The following is a 15848-nucleotide window of genomic DNA, read 5'->3' on the forward strand; positions in this document are numbered from 1 at the left end:
CGAAAGCGGGCTCTGCTGAAGCTGTCAGAGGCTTCGGAGGGAGGGATGTCTGCCAAGGGCCCTCCTTGGGCAGTGCCTGTCCTTACTGTGTATCCAATGCTGTCAGTCTGCATGGGATTTAAGAACCCATTCCTTTCAGCTAAAATTGTTTTAGTTAAAATTCCCCAGGCAGGCTTGAAAAACTACAGTAAGCGCACAGTAAATCCCGGAGATCTGAGAAATAAATCACTTCGTGTGTGTGTCTTGGATGTTTGCCAAGCTAGCCCCCAGGAGGAGTCTTAACATGTCACTTGGAAGAAAAGCCTTACAGCTCTTTCTATCCAGTTTTTACCTGGAAGTCTACCAGCTCTCCTCCTACAGTGTCCATGTACCACAAGGGAGACAATGAAAGCCGTGATAGCTACTGGGGTCCAAGCCTCACACCTGGGCCTAAGACTCTCCTTGAAGAGGATTAGCCCATAAGGGATCCATAAGCCTAGTGCACAGTTAGCAGCTGTCCGTGGGTGGTCAGTCCATCCACACAACAGAAAGGCTGATGGGCTCTAAGGATATTTTCTGCGTGTTCAGAATCAAAGAAATCTTGCTGAGAGACTGAAGGCATACTCATGTATCAAGTGGGACTTGGGGGGAGCTGTGACTGTTCCCACTTCCCAAGTGTCCAGGAGAGCTTGGAGCAGCAGGCTGCAGAGATAGAACTGTGCTGTATATGGAAAGGAGGCCACACACTCCTCTCAAAAGACCATGTCCACCAAGGAGGTTGTGTCCACTGAAGAGGCTACATTTGCCAACTGTGTCTATCCAGGAGGCTCTGTCCATCAAGGAGGCTGTGGCCAGTACAGAGGCTGAATTTACCTGGAGACTGTCTACTGAGGAGACTATGTGTACCTAGGAGGTCATGTCCACCAAGTACGCTGCTCCTCTTCTTCTGGAGACCATTCATCAGGGAGTAAAGGTCTACCCAGCAGACCTCAAGACTTTCCACGGGACCCTAACTCTTCTCTGGAGACTGTGTCTACCTAGAGGGCGGTGCCCACCAAGGAGTCTGTGCACCAAGGAGCAATGTTAATGAAGTCAGCAGAAATTCAGGGGTGCCTAGTCTATGGTACTACTAAGGCAGCAGAATAGGTCCATAATAGGTGACTGCAGGCAAAGGGCCCTCCCGAATGAGGGAGTGCTGCAGCTATTTGGATATTACATTTTCAGATACTGGCAAGGTTGACCATACCACGGACCGGCACAGTTATGTCATCTGTCTACCTTGTAGTACACAAGGTAGGACTGTGAATACTAGATTTTGTTTTGGCGACAGAACCCTGGACAGTTTTCATCTGTAGAATGTTCTGAAAATCCTTAACTTAATTTTTTTGTGGTTGATTCATTGCTGGTAGGATACTGAATGCCCAGTTGTGTGCTCACAACTGTGAATGCTGGGCTTGCTTAGTCCACCACTAGCAGAGGCAAAAGCTGGAGAGTACCACCCCATCACACATCCTTCATGGCCCTTCCTCATCAGACCTGTCATTTTCTCCTGCCTACCGTATTATCACACGCTGAGCGGCTCACAGAAGCATGTGTTTATTTTCTCATGATTCTGAAAGCCAGATGTCCAGAGGCCTCAGTCAGTTTCTTTGTTCTAAGTCTGACAAGGCTGAGGTCAAGGTGTCAGCAGGACTGTGGTCCCCCCTGGATGCTGGTAAAAAAAGGCCTGATCTCTGGGGCCTGATCCTACCCCAGGTGGCTGGAGTACTGAGTTTCTGTTTCTTTGCAAGATATTAGCTAAAGTTCAGTGTCTAGATGCCACTCGGGATCTATGGCTGGTGGTTTCTCCTCTACTGTCAATAGAGCAATGGAGGGTTGTTTTGCTGTGAGAAAACTGTCTCATAGTCTGGATCCTTGCTGGGTGTGTGAGTATGTGTCTGTCTGTGTCTATGTGTGTATATGTTGTGTGCATATGTGTATCTATGTATACATGTGTGCATGTGCATATATATGTATATGTGTGGATGCATGTATGGTGTGTGTATGTGAGTATATGTGTGTGTTTCTGTATGTGTCTATGTGTAGGTGTATATGTGAGTATATGTGTGTGTTTCTACATGTGGCTCTGTGTGTCTGTGTCTATATGTGTGCATATATGTTGTGTGTGTGTACATCTATGCATGTGCATATGTGTTTGTGCATGCACACGTGTGTGCATGATACATGTGTGTGTATGTGTGTGTGTGTGTGTGTGTGTGTGTGTGCGTGCATGTGTGACTCAGAGGCTAACATTGGGCATTCTCAGGTGCTGTGCACCTACATTTTAAGGAAGAGTCTCTCATTGACCTGAATCTCACTGGTTAGGGTAGGCTGGTTGGCCAGTAAGCTCCAGGTAGTTATCTGTCTCTGCCTACCTAGTTCAGAGGTTACAAGCACACACTACCACCATACCTGGGTTTTACATGTGGGACATGAGGAACAACCTCTCTGGCTGTGAGGGTAATACTTTATTGATCACCACCTTTCCAGCTGTGGTGCTTGGCTTCCCAGAGGGGAAACATTTAACCTCAAGCAGCCAAGTTGAGACAGACATTCTTAAGATGAGAAAGCAGGCCAGTGATGGTATTTAGGTTACAACTTCCACTAAAAGCAAGGAAATAAGGGAAAGAAAAGCTACTTAATTGACCACAGCCGCAAAAGGAAACTCACCACAAACGATGCAGATAGGTTTCAAGAGTATTTGAATATGCTCCTTTATCCAAACAAAGAATGTGTTTTGAATGGGGCCAGGCCAGAGGAAGTGTCCCAGGAGTCATGGGGGAAGCCATTTTTGCTTTGCCATCTTAGGTTAAAAAAAAAAAAGTCTTGGGCCTGGTTATGGAGCTGAGTGATAGAGCATACACTTAGTATGTACAGGGCCCTGGCTTCATTCTCTGCCACTTATATATCTATGGGAATGGTAGGGCTCTTTCAAACTCAAGGGCCTCCAGGCAGGGGCCTCAGCTGCCACCACTGCTTTGCTGTTTGCCCTTTCTATGCCTGCCCTTCAAGATGCTCTCTGGGTAGCAAGGTGGATCTGTTATACCTGGATCCCACAAACACTTGGTAGACAGTGGTGCTTTTACTAAAAAGGTCTTCCCTTTACATCCCCCTTTCTTCTGGAGTAATTTTACAATGATCCCAGTCAGTAGCTGCTGTGCCCACACCATGGGAAAGCTTTCAAGGGCCCAACATAAGTGACCTGTCATCGTGACCATCAAGTAATTAGCAGTTGCCCCTCTGTGTAAGTTGGACCAAGAAAATATATATATTATATTAATTTAAGCAGATGTCTAAACTATATGTTTTTTAAGCTTAGGAGACCAGGAAAAGAGGCCTCCTCATAAACAACCTGAAGATTTCTCAGTTTCGAATGATCAGCTCGACTAGTTCCCATAAGCACTTCAGTTAGCTGGGTAGCTCAGTACAGGAGGCAGGGATGCTGCTGTGTCTCTCAGCTTAGCCTTGAACTTCTAGGCTCAAGTGTCCCTGCTGCTTAGACTGCCAAGTTAGGTGGGACTGCAGGTGTGTAGCACACCTGGCTTCTTCTCCATCCCTTCATTCTGAGGAATATAATCTAACTTATTCACCTTTTTTTTTTCTTGGCTTTCCAAATTGCACAAAAATTCTGGAAAATCATGCAGAGGACACACGTGATGTTAATTTCCCATTACTGGTTTTCCTAAGTGAGTTCATGCCACTTTGTTCAGGAGTAGTTTTCTACGATGAACAAGGCAAGGTACAGGGTTTGCTGCGGGAATACCTTGGCAGCTTCACAGTTACTGCAGAACTGCAAGTGCTGCTTCCCCTTTAGGTAGGGATGGGTGCTTCATTAGCAACTATGTGCTTGGCTTCTTTTCAGAAATCTTCTTAATTAACTTCTAATATATGCAAAGTGGTGAGACAGTGTCTAGCGCATGGATGTTAGCCACACTTCTATTTTTTTGTTGTTGTTGAAGTTTTGCAGTCTATTGGAGTATGGCTTCATTTGAAAAATAAAGGTTAATTAGCCACCTCATAAAAGGGTTTAATAAACCATCCCTTCAGTGATTATTGAAAACATGCTTGCACCTTCCTGTGTGTGAAGAGCTGTGAAGCTGCAGAAGCCAGTGGGCGGGTAAGATGGCTTCTGTAGATGGAATGTAGTCTTTACTGTCTGAGCTAAGTTCAGGTGTTAGTTCTGAACCAGTGGCAGTGGGCTCTGCTCTGTCCTTGCTGTGGAACCTCTGGAGATTTTCTTGGCTTCAGCTTCCCCAGCTATCCAGTAGGAAATCTAACCTCTCCTTTGCTAATTCACTGTGAGAAAAGAAATGATAGCGTATTTAAAGGGTTCGATGTCAAAGCTCCCCTATTATATATTCTATGATGATCTAGAAGAAAGGAACTCAAGGCCGAAACACAAGAAAAAATTAGGAAGATGACTAATAACCCTGATCTGTGCAGAGCATTCCATTCATGCAGAAGGATGAGTCACGCTATGTCCCCCACTAATGCTCCAACTTTAAGTTAATCAAAAGTTTTCATAAAGTGTCTTATAACACTATAAAGTGTTAATGGTTGTGACCATTAACAATGTTTTTGTTTTTCATTCTTTCTTTTTTTAACTTCCAATTACATGAAGAAAATAAATCCTGGAGTTTCTGATCTACGTTGGAGGGTGCTATGGGTTGACTGAAATGTTCTCCATAGGATTATTAGCAACCCACTACAGGTGGGACTTGAGGTTCTTTAGCATGGCCCATTTCCTGTCCATACCCGTATCTAAGAAAGCAGCCTAGACTCCTCATGCCCCAGTCAAAAGCTGTTTCTGATGCCATGCTTTCTCTACCATGAGAGCGACACTCTCAAAGCCATTTCCCCAAACAAACCCCTTTCCCCTAGTTGCTTCTTGTTCAGTATTTGGTTTCAGAAACAAGAAAGGTGACTAATGTGCCCTTGAATAAAGTGTGTATGTAGAAGGGAAGAGTCACTATGGATTAAACAAAAGCAGGGGTTGGTGGGTCTGGGGAAAGGGAAAGCCAAGGGCCTGAGGAGATTATGAAGCAAGAAGAATAGGCTGGGCCAGATGCTGAAGGGACCAAAGTGGAGGGGTTGGGGGAGGGGTGGCGGGGAGGAGCTCCTTCTGCAAGTCACTAGGGTGCTAGGTCAGTGGTTTATCTTTACCAAAACACAGGTTCAAATCCAGTGGCTACTGTGGCAGTGTTGGGAGCTAATCTTTAGAGCTAATCTTTCAATTAGTACCTTTCTCATGGGAAGGACACCTCACTCTGAAGGACTCAGTAAGTTATCAGCAGGACAGGCTGTTACAAAGTGCGGTTGCCCCCAGTGTTCTCCCATCTTAGTACACTAGTGTCCTTCTTCCTTCAGCCATGCCACTTCTCATACCCTCCCCAGGGGATGGGGAGACAGTGACACACTCTTGGACTTCCTGACTCCAGAATGACAGGTCAAAGAAGATCTCTATTGCTTACAAATTATCCAGCCATGGGTATCTTTTTATACCAACAGAAAATGCACTTCTCACAATTCCATCACTTTGGGGGAACAATGTCACTGGTTCTGACATTTTCCTTGGCAAAATGTAAGGGACAGACAAAGGAGAAAGGTGGCAGGTGGCAGGCAGGAACACCTTCCATCTGGAGGCAGATCCTGGTTGACTTTCTCTGTCTCTGTCTCTTTGTCTTGTTCCAATCTTGTCTCTCAGCCAGGGTCTGTATCATTATAACAGTTTTGATCCTAACCATCCTTCTTGTACAGTACTGCGATTCTTATGACAGGCTTTCCTTCTTTTGGACTTTTAATATTAAAACAAACAAATTATACGCACAAAATTATAACAGTTTGAGAAGGCTCAGGTCCCTTCTGTCCAGCTTTGTCACTGCAGCTTCCTCTGACCCTTCAGACTCCCGTCTCGCTTCCTGAAAGGAGGTGCTTTCTCCATTCTCCCAGCACACACCTCTGAGGCCTGCCTATGAGAAGACTTCAACATTGATAGCACCACCAAATAACCTGATGCTTAAAAGAACCCCTCTAATTTGGAACCACAGTCCCCTCACTTATCAAGAAGGAGCTGTGACCAGCAATGTTCAGGTGACTCTGATACACATTGTTTAACTGAATGCTGCAGCTGGACACCAGGCAGTTCAGGGGATGCTACAGGACTCAGGAAATGACCTCAGGCTATCCCAAACCCAGTGAGCTATCATCTCATTATGGCTATTAAAAGAAAGTAAAACAAGTAAAAAAGGTGTGGTATGTAGGGAAATGACAGCCCTTTCATATTGCTAGCTGGAATGCAAATTAGTATCACCACTATGGAAAACAGCATGGGGGGTTCTTGGCAAGTTAAAATCACAGCTACTCTATGAGTCAGTAGTCCCACCACGGGGCATGTGTTCAAAGGCAGTAAAGTCAATATATCAAAGAGCCATCTGTACCCCCACACTCACTGTGGCACTATCCACAAGCAAGAACTAGAAACAATGTAATTAATTACCCACAGTCAATTGAGGAGCAGATACGGAAAATATGATACACAGACACCCTGGAATGCTATTTGGCAATAAGACATGAAATTCTGTATTTTGTGACAGCAAGGGTGAATGTGGAGGATATTATAATAAGGAGGATAAGCCGGGAAGAGAAGGACAAATACTTCGTTAGCTTACTCAAAGGCTGCAGTTAGAAAGCTGAATTGGTGGGTGGGTGGGGGACTGGTTGGGGAGTGTATTGGGGTCTTTTTGGATAGCATTGGAAATGTAATTGAGGAAAATACCTAATAAAAAAATAAATAAAAAGAAACATCACAGATGCAAAAAAAAAAAAACCAAACAAACAACAACAAAAAAAGAAAGCTGAATTGGCTTCTCCTGTAACCTGCTTAAGGGCCACATGTCCCACTTGCCTTTCTGTGTCCCGTTCTGCATACATCCCTCAGTTAGGGAGGCTCAACTTGTCCACTCACCCCATCTACACCTGCCAGATCCCCATAACCCACGACTCTAGCTGAGGAGTTTAGACTTCCCTCATTGCCCCTACTACCCCACCTACCCCACAGATCCCCATTGCATATATTTGGCCCTTTCTTTGGGTAGACACAAGATTCCCAATGCTAACTATACCTACCTCTTCAACCCAAGAACCAGTCCTCTCCAGGGAGGGGCACTAGACCCAAACAACAACTCTATCCACCTCTGTAAGCTGCTACCTAATGACCATATACTTTTCTTGCCTTTTTGCACCCTTCTGTACATGAATCCCTTTGGTAGGGAAGCCTGACTTGTGTCACTAGCTGAGGAGTATCCTTGCTCTCATCTCTAGCCCAGGACATACTCCAACAACTCCACCCATTTCTGTGACTCACCTAAGGACCCGAGTCCCACACTTGCCTTTCAGGTGAAAAAAAAATCCCATATTTATATAGGTAACTGCCAGTACCCATGTGCTCATCTTTCTGAAGACTGATTCTGATAATCCTCTAACTCTAGAAAATCTGCTCCTGAGCTTACAAATCTCATTTAGCTCAAACTTAGCTGGGTCTACTTCTGAAACCCCATTTGAATATCAACACAGTATTGTTCAAAAACTGAACCCTAAGCCTCATGTAGCCTGACAAGATGGGATAATAGTCAAGAGAATATCAAACACCCATTCAACAAAAGAGAGAGAAAATGTCTCTACTAAAAAACAACACTAACTACCTATGTCTAAGTCCCATTGCAAAAATACAAATATGAATAACCAAAAGAAGCCTCCAACAAAAATTTAAGTCACATAGTAATGTGACTTGAGGAAACTGGCTTAGATAACATACAAGAGGATGATTTCAAAATAGCAATAATCAAAGAACTCAAAGAGGACACGAAGAAATACCAGAAAGAAGTACTGCATTCTGATTTTTAAAATATTTATTTTGTTTTATGTATGTGAGTGCTCTATCTGCACATACACCCATATGCTAGAAGAGGGCATCAGATCTCATTATAGATGGTTGTGAGCCACCATGTGGTTGCTGGGAATTAAACTCAGGACCTCTAGAAGAACAGCCAGTGCTCTTAACTGCAGAGCCATCTCTCCAGCCCCAGTGCATTCTGAATTTTACAGACTGCAAAAGCACTGACAGTTTAATAAAATAATGAAAATAATTCAAGATGTAAAACCAGAATTTAATAAAGAAATAGAATCTCTGAAAAAAAGCCAGAATCAAAACTTGAAATAATGAAAAAAATGGAAATTCAAATAAAAAATGTAGAGAAAAGCTGTAATAATAAATTGGATGAAATTGCACAGAGCATATCATATTTTTAATACAAGGTAGGGGAACTGAATCAATCTGTCAAGAAAATGTCAACTCCTAAACAAATGTCAAATCCAAGAACAAAACATGAAGGAATCTCTGGGACACTATGAGAAGACCAATCCTTTTAATAGTAAGTACAGAGGGAGAAAAGACCCAAGTCAAAGCCACAGTAAATATTCTCAACAAGGCCAATGAAGAAAAGCACCTTGGGGCACCAGGAATGGTAGTTAGTAGGGATAATACTGCTAGCTAAGCAACAGTTTGGTTTCTTCATGTTCCACTGAATAGAAATAAGATGTGTCTCCAGTAATGGGGGTCTTACTGTCAGGTTAAGGAGAATAACCAGAACCATATTGCATTGGCAATAGCTTATGATGCTTGGGGCGGGGGCTGTTTATGGGATTCCTCTCACTGAGGACTGAGTAAGCTGTAAACCAGTATTTGCACAGAGGTTTTACTTGGTGGCATAAGATACCTATTTTGGACATTGCTTCCCCCATTATATGGTGACTTCATTTGCATGCAATTGGAGGAGAAAAGTAATCAGCCATGCCACCTAGGTACAAACGCTGAGACCTGAAACAGTGACCTGATTATAATACAGACTAATACAATAGTGGCACCGATGTAATGGAAGTAACCAGTCAACTTTAAAAAAAATGGACTTAAGGCCCATCCCACCAGGTGGAACCCATACCCGACACTGCCAAAATGGCCAAGAACCTCAGATTTGATAGATCATGGGACACATAGGAAAACATAATACTATTATTCTGCTAAAGGAACATAGCAGTAAAATGACTCCTAATGGCATACTGCTATAACCATAGATCATTGAATCACTCAATCCTCATCAGAGACACTTCTCACAGTAGATGGGAATTAACAGAGGCCCACAACTAGACAATGTGCAGTGAGAGACTTTGGAACACCCAGTCATAAGTCATATCCCTTTATAAAACTCTTCCTCAAGCTCAGGGATCTATTGGGAAGAGGAGGCAGAAAGACTGTAAGAGTCAGAGGTGGTGGATGGCTCCAAAAAAGAGCATCTTCTAAATCCAATGGCAATGACATGCATATGAATTCAGAGACTCCGAAAGCATACAAGACCCACACAGGTCCAATCCAGACAAAATATCACAACTGAGAGGTCGAAGGGCTTATAAAAACCTACCACTAACCACAAAGGTATTTAATTATTAATGATACCTCCTGGGAAAGGGAAAGTTGTTTTCTTATTAATCATATCACTGGGCAGGCCTCATGCTCAGGAGTAATTGGCTAACATGAATTGGGCACCATTTTTAAATTTTTATAATCTTTGTGTGTGTGTGGTTGGTATTTTTGTCTTTTTGCATTTTAAAAAATGTTTTTCAGAGGTGGGGCATGAAGAGGTTAGTGAGTGGGAGGTATGGGAGGTGGAGGGAGAGTCTGGGAGGAATTGGGGAAATGGAAAGAAAATGATCACAATATATTGTCTAAAATTTTTGATTAACATAATAAATTATAAAAACATAGAAGAAAAGCTCCCTAGAGGCCCACCTGCTACCATGTCATATGGCATGGACAGGGGAAGACATCCAGAGGCCCACCAGCTGTGTGGCCTGCCTGTGTCGGAAGCCACAATCATGTGCAACCATGTGTGTGTGAGAGAAGCGGAACGGTTTGAGCATTATGAAAAGAGGTAGGACCAGAGACTCGAGGGTGGAGAGAAGTAGCCCAGTTGTGAGTAACCTGCCCTGCCACTTGAGCCATGTCTGTGTCCATGGCCATGCAGCAGCAGGGGTTTGTGGCTCATCTTAACCACTAAAGACCATGCGGCTGCCCCTGGTCTGGGCTGCCTCCTGGGACCATGTTGATGTCAAAGGGCTGTGCAGAGCCAGGTCTTCCCCTCACTGGTTGAAGCATTTTGGTGAGCTGGCTGTACCCCTCACTGGCTGCTGCACTCGGGAGAGTGGGCCCTGGTGGGGGGAGCATGGGTGAATCAGTCCTAAGAGCATGAACCCCTCTACTCATCTGCTGTGAGGTGGTGAGGGCGAGAGTGGGTGAGCTGGCCCTGCTCCTTACTGGTTACAACACTCAGGAGAATGGGCCCTGCACCTCACCTGGGCAGCACAGTAGAGCTAGCCCTGGTGGCGGGGCTATAGGAAAGCTAGTGGGCTGACCAACTCAGCTACCACCAAGGCCAGTTTTAGGACTTTGAGTTGGCCCAGACCAATATCTGAACTTCTGGAGCTTGTGAAAGGGTAGCCCTGTAGATCCAAAGTTGCAAGATCTCCATGACACAAGGCAAGGATAGGATATCTGAGAGGAATCCTCATTCTGTGTTAATGGTATAGCAGAATCCAGAGGCCCCAAACCAGACCAATGACTCATTGCAATGAACATATGCAGGTAAAGGTATGTGAACAAAAGGGTATACTGTGGGACACACTGTGATACAACAAGATTTCAAAAGATGTTTTGTTTATTTTTGTTTTTTATTTTCTTTTGTGGAGGATGTTGTAAGGATGGAGGCAGATGTGAAAGGGCAAGGATTGGGCTGCATGATACGAAATTCACAAAAAAAATCAATAAAAAGTTAAAAAACAAAAACAGAACAAAAAAATCCCTTCCCATAATCTAAGAAAAGAAATGATTATGAAGATCCAAGAGATGTACTGAACACCAAACAGACAGGATCAGAAAAGAAACTACCCATGTCATATAATAATCAAAATACTAAATATACAGAACAAAGAATATTAAAAGCAACAAGAAAGAAAGAGCAACTCATGTACAGGGCCATCAATATCCCAAGGGACTTCAACAGAGAGCATGAAAGCCAGAAAGAACCAGACCAGCATTTAACAAGTTATAAAAGACTACAGATGCCAGCCCAGCAAAACCATTAGTCATAATTGAAGAAGAAAGGAAAAATTTTCATGATAAAACAGATTCAAGGAATTTGTGACTACTAAGCTGGCTTTAGAGAGACTATTGGAAGGAACACTTAGGTCTGAAGAGATTGTGAAACATACACATACACAAGACAGACAGGACAAGGAATGAATCAATTCCAGAACACTGAATCAAGAGAGGTCTAATGGAACTCCATAAAAGCAACAAAATTACAGGAATTAACATACACTGTTGAGTAATAACTCCTAATATTAACAGTCTCACCAGTCCTAATGAAGAGGCAAAGACTATCAGACTGCATTAGAAAATGGGATCCGTCTTTTTGCTGCCTTCAACAAACACACCTCATGTCCAACTACACATACCACTTTAGGGAAAAAAGGACAGATAAGGGTATTCCAAGCAAACAGAACAAGAAAACTAGTACCTGAAATCATTATAATATTCAACAAAATTGCCTTCAAACCAAAACTAACAAGAAGAGGTAAAGATGGCCGTTATGTCCTAATAAAAGAAAAAATTCAAGAATAGTGTATTATAATCCTAAACACATATACACGTGCACGAAATTTTATTTGAGAAACACTATTAGACTTAAAACCACAGATCAACCCCAATAAAGTGATAGTGTATGAGCTCAATACCCAATTATCACCAATAGTCAGATCTTCTGAAAAGAATGCAGTTAAATGACATCACAAATCAAATGGACCTAACTTATCTACAGAATATTCCACTGAAACACTGACAAATACATATTTTCTCGGCAACCCATGCAGCTTTTTCCAAAGCAAACAATTTACACAAGATAAATCTATACAAATATAAAAGAATTAAGATTATATCCTGCATTCTATCTTAGAACTATTTATTAAAGATTGATAAAAGATAAAGATAAAAGGAAAGGAAGAACGTGCATAAATTCATGGAAGCTCTACAACACACTAATAAGATCAAAGTCAGGTGAAAGGAGAAATCAAGAAGGAATTGTAAAATTCCTATTACTGAATAGGAATGAAAATAAGACATACCAAGATCCATGGGGCACAGTGAAAGCGGTCATAAGAGAAGAGCATATACGCCTACATCAAAAACCTCTTGAGGTCTAGAGTTAATGATGCACCCAAAGGCCCTAGAAAAACAAGAATAATATCCCAAAAAAGTATGTGGGAAGAGATAATCAAAATATGGACTGAAATGAATAGAAATGAAGAAAAATACAAAACCAAAACAACAACAAAAGCATAAAACAATGAAGCTAAGTGTTAGTATTTTGAAGTGATTGGTAAGATTTACAAATTAACCAAACCAGTCAAAAGAAAAAGAGAAGAAATCAAAAGTAATAAAATTAGAGGTGAAAACTGAGATATTATGACAGAAACTGATGAAATTCAGAATCATAAGGACATCCTTTAAAAAAATCATATTCCAGCAGACTGCAAACTCTAAAAGAAATGGATGGATTTCTAGACAGTTATAACCTACCAAAGTTAAGTCAATATGAAGTAAGTAATTTAAGTAGACCAGAACACCCAGTGAAATAGAAGTAGCAATTAAAAATCTCCCAGTTGAGAAAAGCCCAGGCCAGATGGATTCAGTGCAGAATTCTGCCAGCCTTTAAAGAAGAACTAACATCAAATGTTCTTCAAGAGATTCTGAAAAATGGATAAGGAAGGCACATCCCCAAAGTCCTTCCAGAGTCCTACTCTGAAACCCAAATCAGAGAAGACTCAATTGAAAAAAGAGAAAAATTATAGGTCAATATCTTTGATGAATATAGACACAACATTTCTCAATAAAATAGGTGTTTACTGGTCGCTCTTTGTGGCTTGTCCAGCTTGCTTTTGTTTACGCACCAGGACAATCTGCCTGGGGACAGCACTACCCACAGTGGTTTGGGCCCTTCCACACCAATCATTAACTCAAGGAAATTCCCACAGCCTTGCCTACAGGGCAATCTGAGGGTGACATGTCCTTAATGAAGGCTCCCTTTTCTCAGGGGACGAAAGAACTATTAAATACATAAGGGTATCATTAGAAACAATTTAGTCCAAACAATGGTCAGAGAAAAAAAAAAGGCCGGAGAAAGTAAATTAAGAAAGCCTGACTACTATATCAAGCAAAGCTTTCAATCACCACAGATGAAGAAAATAAGATAATCCATGCTAAAGCCAAATTTAAATAATAACTATCTGCAAACCCATCCCTAAAGAAGGTGCTAGAAGGAAAACTCCAACCCAAAGAGGAGGTGGAAAGCACATAAGAGCCAGAGCAGATGGAGGGCTCCAGGAGGACATGCCCCTCTCCAGGAGAACACGCCCCTCTCCAGGAGAACACGCCCCTCTCCAGGAGGACACGCCCCGCTCCAGGAGAACACAGCCCTCTCCAGGAGGACACGCCCCACTCCAGGAGAACACAGCCCTCTCCAGGAGAACACGCCCCTCTCCAGGAGAACACAGCCCTCTCCAGGAGAACACGCCCCTCTCCAGGAGAACACCCCTCTCCAGGAGAACACCCCTCTCCTGGAGAACACGCCCCTCTCCAGGAGAACACCCCTCTCCAGGAGAACACAGCCCTCTCCAGGAGAACACAGCCCTCTCCAGGAGAACTTGTCCCCCTGAATCAGCTAAGCAAGGTGCATATGACTTCGCGGAGACTGAAGCAGCAAGCACAGGGCCCCCAGGGTCTACATCAGGTCCTTTGTGGATATATAATAGCTTTTAGCTTAATCCTTTTATAACATCCCTGACTATGAGAATGACTGGGTTCTGATTCTTGGGCCTGCTCTTGGGACTCTTTCATTTTGTTTGGTTGCTGTGTCTAAAGTGATGGCTTTTGCTTTATCTTATATTTTATTTTGTCATGTGAGAAACGGAGTGGATCTTAGAAGCCTGTTCTTTTCTAATGACAGACAGAAAGGGAGTGGATCTGGAGGGGAGGAGAGGTCCATGGGAGGATACTGTGTGTAGAAGATACTCTTCATTGCTTTCCCCATCCTATCTCACCTCAAGATTATGGCTTGCAGGCTGCTCGCTCACAGACGATGCTCCTTCTGAGATTAGCCAAACCTATGTCATTGACCCAGTTATACATAATAAACCTACCTCTTGTTTACCTATATATAATAACTCTACCTTTCTATTTAACTATACATAAAAAATGTATTGAGCTTCCAGGATGCTGAGGTTTGTCCAGCAGAGAGTTCAGACCACCCCATGACAGCTTTCTCTCTGTCTTTTCTTTATTCCCTTGATGGCCAGGCAGGTCAGTTAAGCACTGGACTAGGCATGGCGTGAAATGTTAGTTCTGAAAGATCAAATAGCAGGAGTCCATGATCTCAACAGCTCTCTGGAAACAGAAAAGCCAGCTGTGTGGACAGCACTATGGCTACCTCAGGAACTGGCTGGGGCCTAGTCCTTGAAGGTGGGGCAGCAGTCTGTGTCTGACAGTAGGAACACTCACAGAATCCAACCATATGCTAAAATGCATAGATTAGTACAGAAAATACAGTTTTTATGTACCTTAATTTAAAAAAAATGAAGAAAACCAGAAAAGGGATAATAGTGCTTAGACTCCGTGTAAGAGGAAACAAGGGACATGAGATGAAGACACTGGCTACGGCTGCATGAGCCACCTGCACAGATTCTGGGGCACCTTTTCTCGGCCACCATCATCCTGAACAGGTAAGTTGGGGTCAACTTAGTTAAAAACCTCTCCCCCCAAAACCTCTAAGGATAAAGGGATAAAATAAATGACCACTCTCACATGATAGGCAGTGGAGTCTGACATGGACCAGCGCTATAGTACCCTCCTGCCCATTTCTAGGCAGATCCTAACAGCGGTAGGGATCTACAGGAGACTGATTTCACATGACATGAGGACAGGGCAGCCAGGACTACATTTTTACTCACATACATTGCTGAAATCATGAGCTAGGCTAAAATTATGAGAGGCTGAGAGGACTTTCAGACCCTGTATGGTAGTTGAATAGGTATGGCCCCCAAAGACTCATGTGTTTGAATACTTTGCCCATAGCAAGTGATACTATTAGGAGGCATGACCTATTAGTAGGTGTGGTCATGTTGGAGGAAATATGTCACTGTGGGGGCGGGTTTTGAGGTCTCCTATGCTCAAGCTATGCCAGTGTGGCACACAGTCTCCTGCTATCTGCATATCAAGATGTAGAAGTCTCAGCTCCCTCTCTAGCACCATATCTGCGGTGCTTCCTTTCATGATCATACTGGACTAGACCTCTGAAACTGTAGGCCAGACTCAATTAAACACTTTTTTTTGTTTTTTGTTTTTTGTTTTTTTCGAGACAGGGTTTCTCTGTATAGCCCTGGCTGTCCTGGAACTCACTTTGTAGACCAGGCTGGCTTCGAACTCAGAAATCCGCCTGCCTCTGCCTCCCGAGTGCTGGGATTAAAGGCGTGCGCCACCACGCCCGGCAAACACTTTCTTTTTAAGTTTCCTCCATCAGGATGTCTCTTCCCAGCAATAAAACTGGAAGACACCATGCATGAGGATGCCCTTGGTGCTCCAACAAGAACGTCCAACTTTCAGTGGCTACCTTTGTTCATGAAGACGCCTAGTAATTCAGTTTTCTCTAAATGACCTTGAGAATCACTGT

At 43.1% G+C, this 15848-nt stretch overlaps 1 protein-coding gene across 3 annotated transcripts in view; it reads right to left on the minus strand.

Annotated features, from left to right (window-relative positions):
• Nucleotides 1-15848, minus strand: part of Otud7a (OTU deubiquitinase 7A) — a 324086-nt gene that overhangs the window by 86444 nt on the left and 221794 nt on the right. The gene's annotated exons all lie outside the window — the stretch shown is intronic.

This window comes from Mus caroli, unplaced genomic scaffold (genome assembly GCF_978045245.1).
Source record: "Mus caroli unplaced genomic scaffold, Mus_caroli_1 scaffold_8, whole genome shotgun sequence".
NCBI classification, from domain to species: domain Eukaryota; kingdom Metazoa; phylum Chordata; class Mammalia; order Rodentia; family Muridae; genus Mus; species Mus caroli.